The sequence below is a fragment of the Zootermopsis nevadensis genome, unplaced genomic scaffold, assembly GCF_977971745.1.
Source record: "Zootermopsis nevadensis isolate Lab colony 2312 unplaced genomic scaffold, Znev_1.0 Znev_ptg000030l, whole genome shotgun sequence".
NCBI classification, from domain to species: domain Eukaryota; kingdom Metazoa; phylum Arthropoda; class Insecta; order Blattodea; family Termopsidae; genus Zootermopsis; species Zootermopsis nevadensis.
The window spans coordinates 14,440,343-14,453,289 of NW_028259162.1; the positions used below are offsets into that span (position 1 = coordinate 14,440,343).

The following is a 12,947-nucleotide window of genomic DNA, read 5'->3' on the forward strand; positions in this document are numbered from 1 at the left end:
AGATAACATAACAGTTAGTTTCTTAGGTAACATGCCGAGTAAACAGATAACTAACAAATAGTTTCTTAGGTAACATAACATTGCACGCAGCAGTTCATATAAAAGCTGGCCATTTTCGTTGGCGCCGGTGGCAAATCCCACTGCACCTGCTCTCAAGAAGACTGACCCCACCCCACCCAAGGGTCAATCACCGCTCCAGGACATCTCAGATATCCTGGAAACCCTCTCACCACGGGTCTGCATTGAGTTGACACGACGTCTCCTCGCCGCGATCCATTCACTCCCCCCCAGGGGGTCTCGTCCGCGAGCCCTCCTCAAAACCGTTCTCCTCTTCATGGCCGACAATGACTGCACGGCCTAGAGGACACGGTAGCAAGGCCTTGCGGCTGGCTTACTGGAACGCCGACGGTGTCCGCGACAGGAAGCTGGAGCTGGAGCAGTTCCTCGGTGACTACGGAGTCGATGTTTGCCTCCTGAACGAGACGCACCTCACGTCGGGTCGGGCCTTGAGGTTCGCGAACTACGTTTGCCACCGTACGGACCGCCCGATGCTAGGGGGTGGCACAGCGATCCTTGTCCGCAGGGGCATTGATCATTACGTTGTGCCGGTATCGGGTCTACAACAACTAGAAGCAACCGCCATTCACCTGGTACTGGCAACCAGGAAAGTCAAGCTAGTGGCGGCATACCTCGCACCCACCCGGCCATGGATAGAGTCGGACCTGACCGAGTGCTTGAGCGGGGGTTTCCCGGTCCTCTTGGCTGGTGACCTCAACGCGAAACACACGGACTGGAATTCTAGCCTTATCTCTACTAGGGGCTCGCTCCTGCGTGATTACGCCAACAGAAATTCCTGCTTCATCTACGGGCCGGATTCTCCAACCACGGCTCCCTACACACACAACGCCACACCTGACGTCCTTGATATTGTCCTCATCAAGGACTTCGTCCTACCGGTGCACCTGACTGTCTGCCCCGCACTCAGCTCAGATCACCTGCCCGTCCTCGTCGACACCACGTGCCGATCGTCCTTTCAAAACCTGCCTGATCGCCCGGACTTCGCGAGAATGGACTGGGCTGCATTCCAGGCTTGCCTCGAAAGCAGACTACCGGGGAACCCCGTGGTAAACGACGAGGAAGAAATTGACAAGTGCGTCGAGGAGCTGACCAGTGCTATCCTGGAAGCCACAGCAGCGTCCGCTCCCAAGCTTCGACCCCGCATTGACAGGCGACCGCTTCTACCCGCTAGTATTCGAGATGAAATACGCCTGAAGAACCGGCTGAGGAGGCGATGGCAGGTCACAAGAGACCCCGCTCTTACGACCCAGGTCAATCGACTCCAGAGGTCGGTGACCTATCGTCTCAACGAGTGGCGAAACGAACAGTGGAGCGACACGCTCGAATCCTTGGACTGCGAGGACCAGTCGCTTTGGAAAATGACCAAGCGTGTGATGCGAGTCCCCACTCCGTCGCCCCCCTTCTTAGTGCCGGGAGGACTGGCTCTCTCGAACCCCGAGAAGGCAGAAGCCCTAGCCGACAGCCTTGAGGTCCAGTTCCAGTCGGTAGACTACCCGTCGGACCTGACTACAATTGACATGGTTAACGAGGCGATGCGAGCATACGAGTATGCCCCTGTAAATGAACCAAAATTAACCAGTCCATCGGAGGTCGCCCAGGCCATCAAGGGACTCAAGCTTGGCAAGGCTCCGGGCCCCAACGGTATACCGAACAGGGTCCTGAAACATCTTCCACGACGCGCGGTAACCTTTCTGACGAAAGTGTTCAACGCGGTCCTTCGCAGGCAACACTTCCCCTCGGCATGGAAACACGCTCGAGTGGTGTCCATACTGAAGCCGGGGAAGGACCCCACGCTACCTTCTTCCTATAGACCCATCAGTCTTCTCGACACGGTCGGCAAACTCTGCGAGAAAATCCTACTAACGAGGGTCCTACACGAGGTCAGTGAACGCGGGCTGCTGCGCGACGAGCAGTTTGGGTTTCGACCCAGACACAGCACATCGTTACAGCTGGCTCGCCTCGTCGAAAGGGTCAACAGAAACCTTGATGAGAAGCGGCTAACCGGCGCGGTTTTCCTGGACGTGGCCAAAGCCTTCGACACAGTCTGGGTCCAAGGCCTCCTATACAAACTGACCGTCCTCAACTTCCCGTCGTACTTGGTAAAAACCATCTCTTCCTACCTCGCTGACCGGACATTCCAGACATCCTTCCAGTCGGCCACGTCCACACGTCGTACCATGCGGGCTGGAGTTGTGCAGGGCGGAATTCTCTCCCCTGTGCTCTTCAGTCTGTATGTCAACGACATACCCACACCGTCCCGCCACGTCGAGTTAGCACAATACGCGGACGACACGGCTCTAGTAGTCACGTCCCGTAGCCCAACGCTTCTCGTCAGGTATCTGGAGACCTACCTCAGTAGACTTGAGCTCTGGCTCAGGGCCTGGAGGATTGCTATCAACGTCTCGAAGAGCACCGCGGTTCTCTTCATTTCCGCGAGAAGACACATCCAACAGCCCCGAGCAGTGCAGTTCCTCGGACAGCCGATCCAATGGGTCAAAACAGCGCAGTATCTGGGGGTCACCCTTGACGCCGGGCTTACTTGGTCGGCGCACGTCAACCAAGTGGGAAAGAAGGCAGCGCAACGATTAGGTGTGCTAGGCCCGCTTATCAATAGGAGAAGTGGCCTGTCAATCAGGAACGGTGTACTACTCTATAAGCAGCTCATCCGTCCCATAATGGATTACGCATGCCCGATCTGGAGGTCAGCTGCCCACAGCCACGTCCAGAAGCTGCAAGTTCTGCAATCCAAGTGTCTTCGAATTGTTACTAACGCGCCCTGGTACGTTAGTAACAGGCAAATACATGAGGATCTGGGGGTCCCCTTCTTTGCCGACCACATCAGAGCACTAACTGAGAGGTTTGACTCGAGGTTAACTGGTGTGGGGAACCCCTTAGTTCGGCAACTCGGAAGACACTCGTGCCGAATGAGGGCTGCCAGAGTTCACCCAAGGGCAACCGAGGGCGACTGATGTTCAGCAGGCCAGCCGAAGCCATCCCCAAAAGACGGCCAAGTCAGCACAACGAGTGGTTAGACTACTCGGCTACCCTGACTGAGGTTTTCCGTGCTTTCCTCAGTTGTAAGGCGAATGCCAGGGTATAACTTAATAGGGGCACGGCCCGCCACCCTTCCCCCCGATCATGGAGGCCATCAGCTGAAGTGATCTTCCCCCCATGCCGCAGAGGCCTTCAGCCGATACGGCCCCTCCCTCTCTGGGTTCATACCCCAGAGACCCAACCAACCAAATTCCTTCGACAACTTGCCTGACAGGATAACCTCCCATCAGCAGCAACAAATCCCAGTTTGAATGGTCGAGGCTCCCGCCACGACGAAACCCCGTTAGCGTTAGCAAAATTTCCGTTCTTATATTACGACCGTTTACCATTTCCAGCAATGCGTCTTGTGCGCAGGAATGGTTTCACCTAGGTAGGGACGATGCTTGCGCTTGCGCAGGCCTCTGCCCTCAGTTAGCTTCTTTGGTTGGTTGTTGGTCGATATTTACATATTATTGATAAGGATCTTACACATCTTCGTTACGCTTTTTTGCCGAATGACCCTTCCGTATAGATGTATTTACGTCAAAAACAATAAATACTTCTGCCACACACTGAAAAACTGATATTATGTGTAAATGAATGTAAGTTTATTATTTCATAAATTATTACATAAATTATTTTCAAACACCCTAAATGTGGAAGACAGGCCCAGATCTTTCTGCACTACGATTACCTCCGAGCAATCAGCTATCTGATGAGTGAGCTCGTTTCGTCAGTCTCTTTTACAACAGTATCTACTTTTCCGAAAAAATGCCTTGTTCATTGGGTTAATACACTACCATCACCATGTCGCAGAATACCCTAATTCTGTAGAAGGGGTTGCCGCACGGATACTCGTTTTAAACAGGATTGTATCGTGCAACAAGTGTAAATGCATCGGAAAGAATTGTTTATTTCCGAACTCCAATTCATGATCTGTATTCCGGGCCTTTACATCCAAGCAATGGTGTTCCACATCATCCTTGTAATTAATTTCCATAGATTTAACATGTATCAAGTATTTTTTGCAAAAGCATTTCAAATTTTCAGTCAATGCTAATTAGACTCTATAACTTCAACTCAATAATTCGAAGCACTTCTAGGAACCCAATTAACTGCTTTTATCATTATAGTAGCGATTCAACGATTATTTCGTTTGTCTTTGTCCTCTTTCATTGTGTTCATTGGTCTATATAGTTTCTTTTAACTTGTGACTTTAATGTTCAAAGACCTCTCAGTCAAAGGTACGTCGACGGTGTATACACTACAATGATTTATAGTTGATATTTCAAGGCATGAGTACACCATATAAATCAACGCTTTAGAGTAAAATATAAGTGACTAGATTCCAATAACGTCATTGGTCAACATTTTTCTTCTGAAACTATTCTAAACTACTGATATTTTTAAGAGTTCTGACTGAAATATTTGCCCTAAGGGAATAAAAGCTGTAATGTGTTGAAAATAAACATTGAACGTAATTTCTAATGCCAGAAATTCGGAAGACCCTTATTTCTATTTTTATAATACAGATTATAAAATGTTTTGTAGATTTCCATTCAATGCGCCCATTACGCTCTGACAGATAAATTTCAATACAAGGTAATAAATCAATTCTATTTTTCGTAAATTATATTCACTCAGTGACTTGATCATTTTTTAGCAGCTGAGATCAGATGCATGGTACCGATGACAAAACGTCTCTTTTCCACAAAATATATGAAGTGCCGGGGTACTTGTAATTGTGGGCCAACTGAAGCCAAATCATATTAAATAGTTTTTGGACCTATGCTATTGAAACACAACTGATTAGTACATCGGAGTAAAGTAACCCCCCCCCCCCCCCCGGTTCGTATTAAAATTCAATTCAATTAATTTATTTACGTGTTTGCTAACAGCAAGAAGCCAATAACAGGCAAACACTGTTAATACATACAATAATAATTATTAATATTATTAAAATAATAAAAATTTATTAATTAGCATTCATCTAAGCCTATTACCCCAAATGAAAACTGTTGAAATCGAGTCAATGTGCCACGACCGAGGGAACTTCCAAAAGGATTTATTACTAATTGATTAATACCATAAATTCATACAGCCGTTGCCAATAGTTCATAAATATATGCTACAGAAAACATTAAAAGTGTGCTCGCTCCGATGCTGTGTAAAATATTTTTTCTATGAGGTTAACATTTAAGGAGAGACACTGTCATTGCGGTAAATTTAAATTAGTTATTTTAGTATGTATTAATTATTAATCACTTAACAAGCTCAATCGGTATAGGCTAGGCTATGAAATGAGTGACCGGGGTTTGTTTCTCAGCACGGACATGGATTATTCTGTTCGATATATGCACGTATGTGGCTTATGTGTTGTCTTTATATATCGAGGGCATCATGCCATAAGGGCGTTAAACATATGTGCATAATCGGAGATAGTCTGTCTAAGAACATGAAAGGGTAAGATGAATTACAGGTCAGAAAAGCGTATTATTTAAAGTGCTCTACATGGAGATAAAGTCGCATTTGGTTGTATGAACACAAACAATGAACATTTGCCAAACTGTATAAGTGTAAGAATTTCAGAATCCTGAAAATCAGTAATTTTATTGATACGCTCTTCTGGCATTATGCCCTTGGCATACATATTCACACATGCAGACAGACAAACTTCGTGCGTAAACCAAGTTCAGCATCATTTTGGTGCCCTACATAGCGTGCATTTGCCTGTTCTTCTGATTTGTTATTTAGGTGGCTCCAAGAAATTTGTCCAAATCCTATAACCTTCAATAATTCTCTGGCTTGCTACCTTTATATAGTGAGGGCCTATAGCCTCATACACTATCCCAAAGCTTCAGGACATAATTCACATTTGTTAATACAAGCTGCAACGACGTAATAATAATTTCGGAAGGCTCTTTATATTCGCCGCCATATTTTTATGGTTTGTTCTGTGTAGCTCATACGGACCGGAAATTACGTTTAAAATATCTTTACCTCTGTTCCCATAAAAGTTGATTTGTGTTAGCTTTGTATAATGAAGGCTGCTTGCATGGAAACATGTGTACACTGGTTAGTGTGACTTTCAGGTGGTCATATACAAGAGACGTAGTTCTTTGCTATCTGGAATGAATAGAACGCGAATATTGGTAACACAAATCATGTACCAGTGGTCCAGGAGCCATGTTGTGGATTTAACACTCACTTCCGAACAAAACAATTTTCCTTTCTTTCTACGGGTAATTTTTAAACTTCTTTGTCATTTGTATAACTCGACTTTTAGACGAATTTCTTTGTTTTGGTCGAAGGATAGGTTAATGTTAAAATGTCTTTCACTGTCCCAATTAATAAATTTCGAATAAACAAGTACATTTTATACACTTTTAAAACATAATAATACGATTATATTACTTAAGCATGAATATTACTTACTGTCCTATATGGTACAGCACGTGTAGGCCATCATAAGGGTTGCCAATTAACCATTTTATGAATGACATGCCACAAAAGACCCTCTACGTGTGTACTTCATATTTCCCACATATGTTAAGTTATGATTTCATATTTTCTAAATAAAATTACATATAACTTGTCACCTACTTGAAATCAATGTTATAAAGTTAGTATTTCACATCAATTCAGCCATTTACTTCAAATTTTAATTTATATAATAAAAGTTTAATACAAAATATTGAAGATCGTAATAATTGTAAGAGATGTGGTAAAGCTATGGACATAAGTAAATTCTCGTTGAACGTAAGCCAACACCGTCTGTTATGTCTGAATGAATAACTTGTATAATGTATCATGGTATTCCTCAACTTCTTCTGAAAAATATTGGGACATTCCTTTAGCCTAAAACACGAATGCTTTCCTCAACGTCCATTCCAGTTCATGTCATGGACTTCCTTTCTTTATTCGCGGTACGGTAGGCCTATAAATGAATGATTAAGTGTTTCTGAATAGGAAATATGACAGTTTTTTTAGTACCGAATATAAATAAGTTGCATTACGCTGAGACAATTTTATGAGAAAGCATAGTACCAGAGATATATTAATGGTAACTTAGGCCTAAATAAAAATTGACAGTGGAACCACGGTTCCGGAGAATTTGACGTAAATACGTCTATACGGAAAGGAAGTTTATATATTGGCTTTATTCTAAATATTTCCTCTATACATGCTTTACAATTGAGTAAAGTTTGATTAAGACATTGCTTATTTAACTTGAATTAGATGAATGTAATATAAAGTAATGTAATGTAAATTAATGTAATGAAATGTAATGTAACGTTTCCTAGGTAACAACAGACAGATGACGTTTCCTAGGTAACCAACTTACACATTTTCCTGTCACTTTTTCGTTACACTTTTTCGTAACACTTTTTTGCGGAATGACACTGACCCTTCCATATAGACGTATTTACGTCAAAAATAAAATTGAACGTCTCAGGGATATACTTTAGACGTACAGTAAAATATTGAGTTAGGAGGTCCTATGGCAATTGTAAGTAAAGAAAGAAGTCTACGAAATAAATTAATTATACAACTGATTTCAATCTACTTGAAAAGAATGTTACTAATTATTTCACATTTTAGACGAACTAACTCCTAATTTAAGTTGGTAGCAATAGACAGAGAGTATATTTGTGGAATTGCGGGTTTCTTTAACTTAAGAGTACTAACTAAACTCTTCTCCGATCCAATCAGCCGCTCGCGTGATGAATGGAGTCGCTAATGCGATGGGACTTGACTCCGGTGACCAAAGCCATCACTCATCGCGTTAGTTAAACTACCAGCGACCTCCCTCGACCCAAAGACATTTCAATCAATATTTCCACCATTTTTTGTGTACATTCCACTCTTCCGGTGAATTTTCATACAGACCTACTTCTCATTTTACAAGTATAAATATCTATCATGTTTTCACATGCACACATCTGATAAAATAAACATCTTTATTACCATTGTCACAAACTACTATAATTTATCTTTCGTCATCTTTATTAAAAACACAAATTTAAATCACAGTTGTCTTATATGACACACCAGTATGTTTAGCACAGTATTAATATTGGTCCATTTTATTGTTTTCTTCAAAGGCCTGATTTTAATTCGGCCGAGAAAATGAGTATCCAGTTTTAAACGTTTTGTTAGTTATGTCGGAAAAATATGATGTTCGTCTTCACAAAACTTACATATTACATTACAAAGGACATCATTATTTATTTCGAAACCCTATACCATCCATAACGTTCACAAAAATTCAGATCTGCATAACCCGGGATATGATTTAATGTACAATAAAAAAGAATAATGATAAATTAATATAATTGTGATACCTAGATAAAAGTTTTAAACGTGTTTGCTAACCACAAAATAACTGATTTCTACAAAGATCACTTCAAATTATGTGCCAGAGGATTTCCTCGAGTTGTAGGCCTGAATTGTCCTTACTCTGCCATGTTATTCATCCTGCTATTCCATGGATATATTTACGAGACGCCCGTGGACAGTGCACGCAGGAAACTGACTACATTGGCAACCACGTTCTGCACTCATATCTTGGAATCACGGTAATGATCATACGACTCAAGGGGCAGATCTTTAAAGAGAGATGGAGTTTGCCTCTAGTAGAAGAGATTTTAGATTCCAGACAGTGAATATCAAGACGTATCCTATCCATTTATATCAATATTATTTCTTTCTACAAAAAAGACCCCACAGCAGATAACTTTAACCCAAAAGCTTATTTTGCCTTGATAGGAAGTTTTTATCAACAAATCGCTCGAAACCGAAGTCAGGAAAAAATGTAGTACTTAGTATCTGAGTTGATGATTTTAAAATGAATCATCTTAAAAACTTTTAAAATTGATTTAAGTTCTTAATATTAATTGAATGTTGAAGACTGCTGGTCTGTACATGTGAGCATGTATGACAAAAGTCACACAGAATCTTCTTGAGTAGGACTGAACACGTTTCAAAAGCCTACTTTAAAAGAGTAGAAGATGTTAAGATAAAATTTAAGAGTTATTTCAGACCTGCAAAGAAGAAGACTGTCTTCCAGGATGATTCGCCGTCTATTCTGGTAGAATTTTACGACGTTTTAGAGGTACTTACACCGGAGCCCTGATGATGGAGGTAGCAAGCGCCACAGAAACGTCTAAAAACTTCGGTAAACCACATTACACGGCACAACATCCCAGAAGACAGTCATCTTCAAACTTGTCTTCGTCAGAGCCTGAAATCTTAACAGGGAGGTTTCAAAGCATGGAAAATGGATGTAACTGGCTTAGGGACTCTTGTAATGCAGATTTTTGTGTTAGTGGTGTTGATCCTTCAAGATTTATTACACATCGTTAATTTCTTTTGTAGTTGATATTTATAATTAATTCTTTATTTCATTTCAAAATACTGTACAAAAGAAGACGAACTGTATTTCTGATATGTCTGAAAATATTGGAAAAGCAAGCAAACTTCTCATTTAAAAGAGCTAAGATCATATCGTATACAAACTTCATGCAAAATAAAGGTTTGAATTAAAGTGACTGTGTGCCAGATAAATTGAAAAAAATTAAGGAAGAAGCTAATATTACGGTATCTGTTGCACGATATGGAACAAAATTTAAAAATTATAGCGAAATAAACTAGTCTTATATATGACAGCATGTAGCTAACGGAAGCTGCAGTTAGGGGGTGGAACAGTGGAGTTGTGTGTTTGACTTTGTCCCCAGGAGCAGCACTGTGTGCTAATATGTGACTCTGCTAGTGTCCATATGAGCTTGTGTTGACTGTTTGTTCTCTTACGCAAATTGACATTCGTTGACCAGGGGCCTTCACTAGTACACAATTTAATCGATTTCCCAAATTTTCGATTCCAACTTCATTCCTAATCTCGAACACGTACACTATATGATGTGATCACCAATACCTATATTGCTGATCAGATCATCTAATGTACATCAAATGTTTATGTTATTGACACCATTGTATCTGTGAATTAGTTTTCTTACATATACATACTGAAAATACAACGTTCAATAATTGTTGCTCAGTACATTATCACAATTCTAAATAACATATGCTGCTTCTGAACAACAAAAACCGGCCTACAAACCTACTAATTTATATCCATATTTTGTTACGAATGATTAATGTCATTGTATTAACAGAGTAAAATAAAATTTGTATGCCAGCGTTTTGAAGAAATCTCCGGATGTATTTCCGAAGCGATAAAGCCTAAACGATATAGGCTCTAAACAAATTGTGAATATTTTATAGACATAATCAAATATTAATATTTTCAAAAGCATCTTACATAAGTCTGGAAATTCATGACTTTATTATATTTTAATTAACAGATTACATTGCCTCATGGAGTACAGTAGAAGAGAAGATAATAATCTACTAGCCCGACAATAAATTATCCTTTTTGACGTAAATACGTCTATAAGGAAGGGTCATTCGGTAAAAAAGTGTTACGAAAAAGTGTTAATAAAAAAGTGTTACGAAAAAGGGAAACGAAAAAGCGTAACTTCATTGTTATGTTACCTAGGAAACGTCATTTATTTACTTAGCATTGTTATTACCTATAAAACATTACATTACCTTACCTTACATTACATTACATTACCTTACATTACCTTACCTTACATTACATTACATTACATTACATTACATTACCTTACCTTACCTTACCTTACCTTACCTTACCTTACCTTACCTTACCTTACCTTACCTTACCTTACCTTACATTACCTTACATTACATTACATTACATTACATTACTTTACATTACATTCATCTACCACAGACCCATCTTAAGCGTAACTAATTCAAGTTGAATAAGCAATGTCTTAATCAAACTTATCTCAATTGTAAAGCATGTATAAAGGAAATATTTAGAATAAAGCCAATATATAAACTTCCTTTCTGTATAGACGTATTTACGGCAAATTCTCCGGAACCGTGGTTCCACTATCACTTTTTTATGAAACCTGAAGGTTCATTCCCGTGTTCAAAAAAGTCCGTCACTGATATCTGTCCTAAGTCAGGTTAAGCTAATCCCAATGCTCAAACTCTATTGCTTCACGACCCCTTTCAATATTATCCTCCTATCTGTGCCTCGGAATCCCAAGTGGTCTCTTGCATTCAGATTTTCAGATTGAATCTTGTATCTGTCTCGTATTTATCGACACATTTCACGTACTCACCCATTTCGTTCTTCTTGTTTATATCACCCTACTAATATTTATTACAAATTACAAAGCAACTAATTCTGCAGTGTTCCTCCATATTCCCGTTAGTTCGTCTACTTTGGACCCAAATATTCTCCTCAACATTCTGTCTTTCACACCTTCATTTTTTTCTTCCATTAAGAAAAGATGATAGCGTTTATTCTTATAGAAAACTACAGATAATGCTGAAAACATATACCAAGAGGAAAAATATTGTGAAATGAATACTCGCAAACGGTCCCTGAATTTGATTAGCTATAAATTGGTTAGTGAAATGTTTTTTTGTTTCTGTCGATCCCGAATATTTAGACTCTGTAGCATTTTTGAAGGACTTCATAATCATCTTTATAACATAATTTTGGTTTATTGTTAGATTACTCTCACAATTGTCTACACCTATTTTACATATACGCCCATTTCGTTATTAATTAAGCAAAAATGTATTGTACATGCCTGATGGTGATATAGAAGTTCAAGTAATAAAACAAGAATAGGCTCGTAATTTGGGAGCAATAAGAAAATGTTTTCGTTATGTACTGATTAAATTAATTCAAGATTATGTCCAGAAGCGGAGATTTTGGGTACTACGCTAAACCATGTGGTTCCAAACAGAGATAATTGGAAATTTAGTTCCCTTAGCCAATTAATTTGTTTTTGATGTGGATAGGAATCAAAACATGAACTTAATTTATGAATGCATTTTTATTGTAAGTTTTCTTGTTTTAAGGACGACTATTTTATTAAAACAAAATTGCGTTCGCTGTGGGTGGTCCTCATACACGGAATTTTTGTGGTTATTTTTTTAAACAAGGCGTAGTTATCATGACTCGTGTTATTGGAATGAGACCAGAGTGGTTGAAAATGCAAGCAAAACAGACATGTTATGAAATGGGTATGTTTATAAATATCAAGCTGTTTGTTGCGGATGGGTCTAGCTATTGGGCATCGGTGGTAAACCAACATCGGTTTCTGACGGTGCGTCTAATGCGAAACTTAGTAGTTGAACAAAAAGAGGAAATTTGTCTGTAACACCGGTCATAAAAATATTTTTGTGTTTGAACTGTTTGTACAATACTGAAAATTTCATGGACACTTATTTTGCTGAACGGCAGTCTCTCTATTTGAAACCCGTATTACTGTTGTGTTCTTGTGGGAAAACTGCAAACGTCTCATACGTGGCATACAAGGTAATTTTCATCATTTTCCCGTCTCGAAACCATAATTTTATCGAAAACTTGAAAGGAAATACAAACTTATCTTCAGCAACATTCTATAAATATTTTAGTCACAAAGAATCTCTTCCAATAAATGAAAATTTGATGTCCACACAGATTAAATTGGGTAATTTTGGGAAACTTTTTTGAATAAGAAGAAGTAGAAGTAATGTTAATGTTCCTAACTTCAGTTCCAAATCTGTGCTGTCTTCTGAGAGGTAAATCTGGATTTCACGATGAAAGACAAGAAACATTATTTTAAAAACCCATATAAATTACAACACATTTGTGTTATGGAACTTCTGCTGTCGAAATATCAGTGTTTCTTGCAAAAAAGTTCTATTATAACTGGAAGGTTAGGTAAACAGTGTAAAATATTTAA

The 12,947-nt window shown here is 39.9% G+C and overlaps 1 protein-coding gene and 1 long non-coding RNA gene across 7 annotated transcripts in view; both read right to left on the reverse strand.

Moving 5' to 3' along the window:
- Nucleotides 1-12,947, reverse strand: part of LOC110831813 (neurotrimin) — a 478,509-nt gene that overhangs the window by 456,810 nt on the left and 8,752 nt on the right. The gene's annotated exons all lie outside the window — the stretch shown is intronic.
- Nucleotides 8,059-9,243, reverse strand: LOC110831817 (uncharacterized). Its single transcript, XR_002543722.2, has 2 exons — nt 9,156-9,243; nt 8,059-8,742 (listed from the first exon to the last, which is right to left on the reverse strand). It is a non-coding gene; the product is annotated as an uncharacterized LOC110831817 (long non-coding RNA).